Here is a 9841-nt window from a genome sequence, read left to right on the forward strand (position 1 = left end):
TGGAATGTCATTGAAATGTGAAAAGTAGATGTATTTGTTCAGAAAAGGATTGGATTTATAAAGATGTTGCAAATAAAAGAATGGAAAAAAAGGAATCTTCTATTTTTCATTGCTAAAGGCTGCCACACACTGGACGCCATGTGATTTCACCACTACCCTCCGCATATATTAATAAACATGTTCTGTACCATACCAGGTATATGCATCTATACCGGATGATTCTGTTTCAGGAAGACATATTTGCAAAAAATAGGACTCTGTATTTTTTTTTTATTTTTTTTATTTTTTAGAACACTCTAGTGTCACTCAGGCGACACAACAGGCTATGCCTGGGTGGCACTGATTTGAAAGCTTCCTATCAAAAGTATAGGTTCTATCAGTTTTGTCACATCACTGCACTTGTCGCATCATGTCCGGTGTATAGCAGCCTTAATATACTGTTTATAGTTTGTGATACAATGTTAAACTAGACATTGGTGTTTTCTGCACTTTTGGACAAGTGCAATTTTCGACAAAGTTACAAAGTGTAAACATATATCAAATGTTTTATGAGCCAAGAAAACAACAGATATAACTTGGAGATATTTAAATGCAATTCGAATGTTCATGGGTTGGGAATGAGAAAATCTTGCTATAACAGTCAATGGAGTTTAGGTCCACCATGGGCAGCCAGGACAGCAGTGATTAAAGTAAGCTAGTCTGCAAGGTGTTTAAATACAGCCTATTTACACAATAAGTCAGCTATATATTGATAGTTAAGAGGTTGGTTGTAAGGTTTCTCTTATAAGAGGTCATCTCATGCAATTTTGGTGAGAGGATCATAAAGGTGAGCACTTCTGGCTGCTCAAACTGTACAAAATGATGTCTTCTATAATAACAGACATTCTACGCAGAACGTATGAACTTATTGATTGAACTCAGGAATGGTAAGTGAACATTAAAAATAAGAACTTTTACAAAAACATTATTATTATTATTTATTTCTTAGCAGACGCCCTTATCCAGGGCGACTTACAATTGTTAGAAGATATCACATTATACATTGTTTCACATTATTTTTTACATACAATTACCCATTTATACAGTTGGGTTTTTACTGGAGCAATCTAGGTAAAGTACCTTGCTCAAGGTTACAACAGCAGTGTCTCCCACCTGGGATTGAACCCACAACCCTCCGGTCAAGAGTCCAGAGCCCTAACCACTACGCCACACTGCTGCCCTGTGTTGATTTACTTATTTTTACATTATGTTATGTATAATCTTTGTCCAACCCCTGCATATCAGAGATGCCTATGAAAATGTATAATTTCAATATGAATTCTCAGCAGTTCTGGATAGATATTTGTTTGTTTTGATAATTTATTAAGTACAATCCAGACCTTATACTATATTAATAAAATCTGTACTATATGACCTACATGCAATTGAAATTAGCTGTTGTCCATCACTTTCTACTGTGTCAAAGTATTACAACTTTTATGTTCTATATATTCTGCAATTTTGAATGTGTTTTCGAAATTGGTATTGTTTAATATACTACCCAATGTAATTCTTGTCAGCCTATTCAACTGCACATTGTCAATAGTGTTCAAGATGGTCACTGACACAAATCATTATTTTTTTTCATTGAATAACTATATAAAAAATTGTTTTCTTCATTGGAAGGTAATTATCAATGTACACCTCCAGTGGTTCTTACTTTTTATTATTTGTTTATTTAGCACGCACCTTTTATCCAAGGCGACTTACTAGGGTGTGTGAACTATGCATCGGCTGCAGAGTCACTTACAACTACGTCTCACCCGAAAGACGGAGCACAAGGAGGTTAAGTGCCTTGCTCAGGATCACACAATGAGTCAGTAGCTGAGGTGGGATTTGAACCAGAGACCTCCTGGACAAGCCCTTTTCTTTAACCACTGGTCCACACAGCCTCATTTTCAATGCCTTGAAGGCCTTACTTTCAGAATACAAGAGAAGGAAATACCCTGTGCCTTAATGAAATCATAGTGATGGTAGCAATCTTCGAGTTAAATGGTGGCCATTTTGAGCAATAAAAAAAATAAATCTAGGTGTTCACTGCACCATCTATGACCTGTGGTGGTAGGCCCATTCACACTTGAGTCAGTTTATTTCAAACTCCCAACTAACTCAGCCCCACTCTACATTCTTCTAATAAAACCAAACTTAACTGAGACCACCTCAAGAGTGGTTGAACTGAATCATTGTGTTCTTTTGCACAGAATTGTAATATTGAATCAAAAGGAAATCAACCATATGTGTAAAGGCCCTTTCATTCTTGTAGCGTCCCTGCTTATTAAGTTTTATAGTGCTGCAATGTGGCTAAGTGACCTTTTATCCACTAATATTAAACTTGATCTTAATATAACTTGTACCTTTAACACTGGTTGAATTATGGGAAGCTTATAGCTGCTCCATACTAAGGCTTTCAGCTTGAATATCTGTAAGGCAATTTATTTTTCATATCCGGAGGGATTTATGGTATTGCTTGTAAATCTATCTGCCATCAGCGTATTTTGCCTCCAGTTGGAATAAATTGACAGCTTCATTTCTGTAGGGGGATTCAATTAATACGTGCAAGACTGTGTTATCACTTCAGTCAACTTTTACGATATAAAGCTTCAATCAAATTGGAGCACACCTAAAAACAAGACATATTAAAATCTTCTATAATTTTTTTTGATTTAAACAAAAAAAAATAGTTCTTAATATATTCTTGAAAAAAAGGTATGACTTGATCTAGTTAGGAAAATATAAATTTTGTAATTCTCTTTATTATGTCAATTGTTTTGAATTAATTATTTGACATGTGCCACATCTTCATTCCAAAGACATCTACCTTAATAGCCTTTATTAACAACTTCTTATTACCTGACATGGTAACCATCTGACCTTTTTTCATTTACACAGACATTTGCAATGTTGAGTTGGGTGCTGCTCTAATGCAGTTTGTACTAAGACTTAAATTAGCTGTGGCATTCAGTAGCTATTTGTTACATACTGTACAGTATGGTTGAGAAACAGTACTTTGTACAATTATTCTATCTAACTATGAATCCAGACTAAAGTGTCCTTCATTAAAACCTGGCCCTTAAAAATAATGTGTTGATTTCCTGGGACCCCCTTCCCTGTAATTCCCCTGGAATTGCTTACTTCAAAGTGTACATAAGCAATCTCTGACACTCATAGATGGTCAACCACAAGAACACATTTAGGTGAGCTCACACAAGTCATTATTGACTGCAGGGATACCTTTCTTTCTTCATTGGATCTTTCTTGGCATCCACAACCTGAGCCTTTGAAAGCAGCTGGACCATGTCTGACACGCTATATGTATATATGACTGACTGCTACTCAGAAAATAAGATTCACCACCGCCCAGAAGGAAATATTATTGCAGAGGTAGTGGAGGAGAGGAGACATGATAAGGTATACATAGGACACCCTCCTCCTGAACCACAGTGCTGGAAATCAGAATATTTTTTTTTTTTTTTGACAAATTCTTACAAGAGTTGTAATGAAGAACTTATACCTGAAAACTTCACCTGCAGTAGAAAAAATGTAACTTTGTAAATTTGAACTGGGGTTAACTGCCTGTTAAGACCAGTTACTCATCAGTTCAGGTTTTTAATACTGTACAACTTTTAATGTAATTCAATCGTGTCATACAGTTTCATTAACACTAGATGGCAGAAAAGGACCAGGATGTGGATGGATGTCTAGTAAATGCAGAATGAACCAGGAAACAAAATATAGATATCTGGCTTATGTCCACCAGTTGAATTCCTTGTAAATCCGTGCACAGTAAAACAAATAAAATAAATACAAATACAGTAGAACCTCAAAGTTACAAACATCTTGGGAATAGAGGTTGTTCGTAATTATGAAATGTCTGTAACTCTGAAAATCAGTTTTCCATGGTTTTAATATCTGCTGTCTACACCCTCAATGTGGTCAATAATACAGCACAGTAATGCACTACTCATATTGTTATGGTTCTAAAGTCTTTAAAATGGCACTGAAAATAGAAAAAGGACACATTTAAGTTACCATTGAAATTTGAACTGTAGCAAAAACACAGATTTAAAAGTCCATGAAAACATGGGTAAACGTAGTGCTTGTTTTTATTTTATTGCATTCATGCAGCTTGCTCAGTCATTCAGCCTCCTCTTTGGCTTAAAAAAAAAGCCCTTTAATGCCTGGTAGTGCCCTTAATCTGTGTCAGGATGTGTTTCTTCAATGGAAGTTACAGTGGTTGGCATGAATATTGAATCACCTTACACAGACAAAAGTGATATTTAATTGAGAAGTGAATTATAGATAGACTTCTGATTTTCTGTGTTTTCCCTCGACTTTTATACTATCCTTCAAGAATGCAATTGATAAACATGTTAATAGTTTTTAAAGGAGAGTAGAAAAGTCAGGTAAAACATTGAAAATCAGAAGCCCGAATTATGGCTTCATGAAGGTTTTAACATATTTCCGGTCAGATAATTTACTTCAAGTTACCTGTTGGAACCAAGAGCAAAGACTTTTTCTTCTGCTTTTCTCATCAGATTTAAAAAGAGATCAGTAATAAAGGTAGGTGAGTGAGTAAGCAGGCAAACAAATACCTTTTCACAAAGGTTTGCAACCAGGTATCTTGCTTTTGGAGAAGGACATGTAAGAGCATCTGTAATGGCATCAATGACAGGATCGCTATTCTTATTTCCAATCTTTAGATATCCATTGACCTGATGAGTAATTAGCTTTACAATTTTATGACTGAACCTTTTTTTTTTGTTCATCATCAAATTTATTCCAGATTACATCAGCCATTTTTCCCCTCTGAATATTAGTTGCATCTGCAAAGTTCCCTGGTTCAATGATACAGACCTAGAGCATGAAACAAGTAAAGTTTACGACAGTATTTATTTAACAATGAAGTAAAAGCAATCCACAATGGTCTTTGGGCAGATATATTATTTGTATTATTATAGTCTTTGCAACAATGATAATAGAATGCTTTATTGCAAGAAATATATCTGAGTCTTCTTCATGTTCATACCTAGATGCAAGCCAAAATAAGTTTCTGCAACATGCAGCTTCCCATGTCATAACACTTTCTTAACTGAATTTTTTATAAACAAATCATACAAATTTTATTTGCTCTCAGTAGAAGCACAGTACTAAAAAAAAATGCATGAACAGGAATGACAGAAAACCTGAAACAACAATGTTTATACCAATAACAGAATTAAAAAAAAAAACATTTAAAAGCAGGAAAATGAAAATATGAGAAAAAAAACACTTTCTGACATGAACCTCACAAAGTCGTACTGTATTTGCGTTCAGTGGGAAAGATAAGGTGTAGGGAAAAACAGATGTTTTCTTTTTTTAATCAGTCCCAAGGTTAGGACAATCAGTCATCCAAATGTTAGTCTCAAATTAAGCATGTCTACAAAATATACAAACTCAGAAAGGTTAAGGATATTAGGAGCAGTGAGCGGAATTTTGGAGCCACTCCGCTCACATTCTCTGGCTACGACTGGGGCATAAGCATGCTCAGTAGAGTAGTGAAATCTGGCAGGTCTGTCAGTGAACAGGTGACGTCGAGTGAGCATTGTCCCTCCAGGACAATTATTCTGCGATCACGGAGAAAATCATGGAATTTGCTCTCTCTTGCAGAATTATCTTTTTTTTTTACAAAAAAATGAAAACTCAAACATTTTCTCCCTACTATCACTGTACATGTCACTAGAGCGTGTACACGCTATTTGTATAGTGAGAAGTATGGCAGGGTTTCAGTGCGAGCTTTAGTTCAGCCATGGCTGAGCAGAAAATTTGAGCAATTCCTTTTAACATGTTTTAACAAAAGAAAGGCAAATGCTACTCTGATGTTGCACAACCTAGCTGCTGTTTGCTCCAGAGGAATGTAACTAAACCAGCCAGTAAAAGCCAATGCACACTAAGGGTCAGATGTAGTTGGGATTCTTTTTAAGGAGGACTATGAATATACAAAAATGCATTTGCAACTATGGCAGTTAATCAAGATATACATTTTACTTGCAAAACAACAATGCTAGCTAGAAGCATTTACTCTATCACAATAACTGTTTATGGTTTATCTGTACTACTACAATGACTCTTTATTATACAGTAACTGGACACACTGCTATGTTTTCCATAGCTCAGAAGACACTATTAATGACACTTGTTCTAAAACCACTGCTTACTGATGAAACACTTCAAAGTCTCACACTTCTCCAAATCAAGCTTAGTGTTCTCTTGCTGAGGGAGACAATGATGTGAACAGGGCTCATAATTGTATTCACAAAGTAGAAAGGAAAATGCATTTTACCTATAATAAGAAGAAAAATGGGGTTAGAATAACAATAAAAGCACCTATTCGTTATTCAGACCAATTTTAGCACATTGCTGAAAGATTTAATCAGATGTATCTGGGATTCTTGTAAAGTTATTGATGAACATTGTTTTTTAGGAATTTTTCACGCCTTAATACCTTTTTTTAGTTTGGAGAAATCTGGATGGTATAATTGTTTTTTGCGGTGTTGACTTCAATGGAAAGCTTTTATAAAAGCCTTATTCTATACACTGAGAATTGTTTTATTCGGCATTTGGTGAGCATAATGTGAAACCAGTGTAAAACCATTAAAAACACTGCACAATAAATACAACTCGTGAAAAATCTGAAAAATGAATGTAAATTGACCATGGTTCATTTTTAAAAGAGAATCCATTTTATCGAAAATAAAAGTTTGTGTCTAAGTGAGTGTGGCAATGTGCCCCGCCCTGTGTGCAATTGTGTGTTATGTGTTGTATGTTGCGTGCGTGTGTTAATGTTGGTGTATAGTCATTGGTACACGGGATATAAACGGGTCTGTGTTTCACGTGTATTTAAAAAGTGTAGATTTGTATTTAGGCACGAGGAGAGCACAAATCACTTCACGTGCTGGTTAAATGTAATATGTGAGCACGGGGTTGCACAGAATTAATTCACGTGCTGGGATTCAAGTGAATAATTAATTAGTAATTGAATCCCAGCACAACAGTATATATAGATGCACATTTCTTGCAGTCGGGGTTTGGGTGTTCGGTGAGTGGAGAACGGGAGAGAGAGAAGGAGAAAAGTAATTGTTAAAATAATCGTTAAAAGAAGCTCACCGTGTTTTGTCTGTTTGGTCCGTTTTTGTTTGTCTTTTTATTTTGGCGTATAGTGCCGTGTCCTGTTTTTGTGTTCCAACCTTTTATTTTCTGTGCTGTTTTATTAAATGCTGAGCGAAACCATTCGCTCAGCTCCACCAAACTCCAAGTCTCTGTCTGTTTATTTCCTGCTTCTGGTCTGACGCCACCCACTCCGGCCGTCTTTGTGACACGTGGTGTCAGAAGTGGGATAATAGCGCCTCGAAGCGTCAGACCAGGAGAGGGGGTTTTGTGAAAAAAAAAAAAAAAAAAAAATTGGTAAAGCGAGGATGGGAAGAAAGAGCTGCAGGAAGCAGCAGCAGCAACAACAACAGCTGCAGCCCTCATCCTGCATGCCGGGCTGGGAGGAGGACAGCCACAACGGGGCACATTGCCACAGTGAGAAAAAACACTTTTCCACAACATTTGTTTGTTTGTTTTTGTGGATTACTCTGGTGGTTTTTATTGTTTTTTTATGCCCATATTTTGGTTTGATTTACCTTCTGCTTCAGTTCTCGCACGCAAGCCTCATTTCACACAAGTGCACATATATCTGTGCAGTTATGTGTGTATATATCTGTATATACTCACCTTTTATTTTTCTGATTAGTAGGCGCAAAGTTGACTTTGGACTTATGCTCTTCCAAATTGTTTTATTTCCTGATTTACATAGATCTGGAGTCACTTTGTTTTCAATCAACAGAATCATTTCAGGGTTGGTAACTGACCCATACACATCTGCCAAAAAAATTTAAGACATGTGAACATTTTCAACTCACTTGTTCTGCATTATATTCTTTAAGGATTGTTTCAGCTTCCAAGTTGAGCGCTATTTCTTATGAAAATTTAGGATCTTGGAACAGTCATTCTAAAGTCCACTACACAGAGGAGATACTTGCGTTACAATCTTTGAAACAATTCATTTGAATCTGAAAAATGCAGCATGTACACTGTTCAATACAGCCCATAGTTCCCCCCCCCCCCCTCAACTGAAGGATGCAACCTATCAATATTTTTAAGTTAATATGTCATACAACATGCATTCAGTCATTAAACATTTCTGTTAATGCCTTCTTTAGTGTTAGCCAGAACAATTATTTGACTTTTACCACCTAATATTTATTTTACAACTTTGGAAAAAAAGCATATGAATGAAACACAAGTGTTACCTTTTCGGCGTAAACTCTGTTCAATGAAACGCTTCACATTTGTTTCATATTCATCCTTAGTAATGTCAAGCTTGATAACCGTAAACTTGTTTGAAAAGTTTATTTTTTTATTTTTTAACTTTTCTTCATGGAAAGCAGCAAACACAGTGAATCCCATTTTGTCCAGCTGTTTAGCAAACATATATCCAGGTCCACAATCGCTGTCTGCAATCACAACAGCTGTGCCTTTTGAACTGTCTCTAGCAAGCTTAACTTTTTTTTGGCGAAAGATACAAATTATCAGAATCAGACCAATGCATGAAACCAACAAAAACCAGCTAACAGAATATAAAGTAGACAGCATGGAAGCAAACCATAGATCCACTGCCATCAGAATTAAACGGATAATCACTTCAACCATATTTGACAATGAAGTGCTGAATAAAAACTGTATACAATGAATGTAAATCTGAAAGTGACAAGATCCCCATGTGACATTGGGAAATGTTGCTGAACAAATGGTTTTTGTTTCAAAATAAAGTATGTTTAGAGTTCAAGCTTAGAACTGAAACTGCACATAATCTGGGACAAAGAGTGGAAGTAGTTAGACAGCATAACAATACCATAAGGCAGACAGACATCAATTCTAAATCAAGTACTTTGAGCAGAACTGCAATATTAAAAAATGAGAATGTCAACTCTGACCATTTAAAATCATCAATCAAGCATGTATTGCCAAATAGATTTAAAAAAATTCTGAGATCTGCAACAGAAACAACAGAAACAGCAGCATTCCTGTTTGCAGGAGCAAGCCAGACACTCTGCCTGTTTCGATATTAAATAATTGTGCTTATGTGATTTCCAAAATTGTTGAATTGCAAAATAATGTTAATATCTTAACGAGTAGTGCTTCTTTAATTTGCACTTTGAAAATGAGGGTTTTATTTAACGAAAAAATATATAACTTACCTTGAAAAAAGTTATTTGGTGTTAAAAAAAATAGAATAAATGAACTCCAGTGTGGCCTTGCTGGGAGTGGCAGCAGTTGCAGCAGCTGTAGCAGCAAATGCGAGCCTGAGACGACAGACCCCGGCTGCAATGCCGATGATAGAAAGAGGGTGAACATAAGAACATAAGAAAGTTTACAAACGAGAGGAGGCCATTCAGCCCATCTTGCTCGTTTAGTTGTTAGTAGCTTATTGATCCCAGAATCTCATCAAGCAGCTTCTTGAAGGATCCCAGGGTGTCAGCTTCAACAACATTACTGGGGAGTTGGTTCCAGACCCTCACAATTCTCTGTGTAAAAAGGTGCCTCCTATTTTCTGTTAGGAATGCCCCTTTATCTAATCTCCATTTGTTTCTTTTTTCAGGTCAAAGAAGTCCCCTGGGTCGACATTGTCTATACCTTTTAGGATTTTGAATGTTTGAATCAGATCGCCGCGTAGTCTTCTTTGTTCAAGACTGAATAGATTCAATTCTTTTAGCCTATCTGC

The sequence above is a fragment of the Acipenser ruthenus genome, chromosome 6 (genome assembly GCF_902713425.1).
Source record: "Acipenser ruthenus chromosome 6, fAciRut3.2 maternal haplotype, whole genome shotgun sequence".
Classification (NCBI taxonomy): Eukaryota; Metazoa; Chordata; class Actinopteri; order Acipenseriformes; family Acipenseridae; genus Acipenser; species Acipenser ruthenus.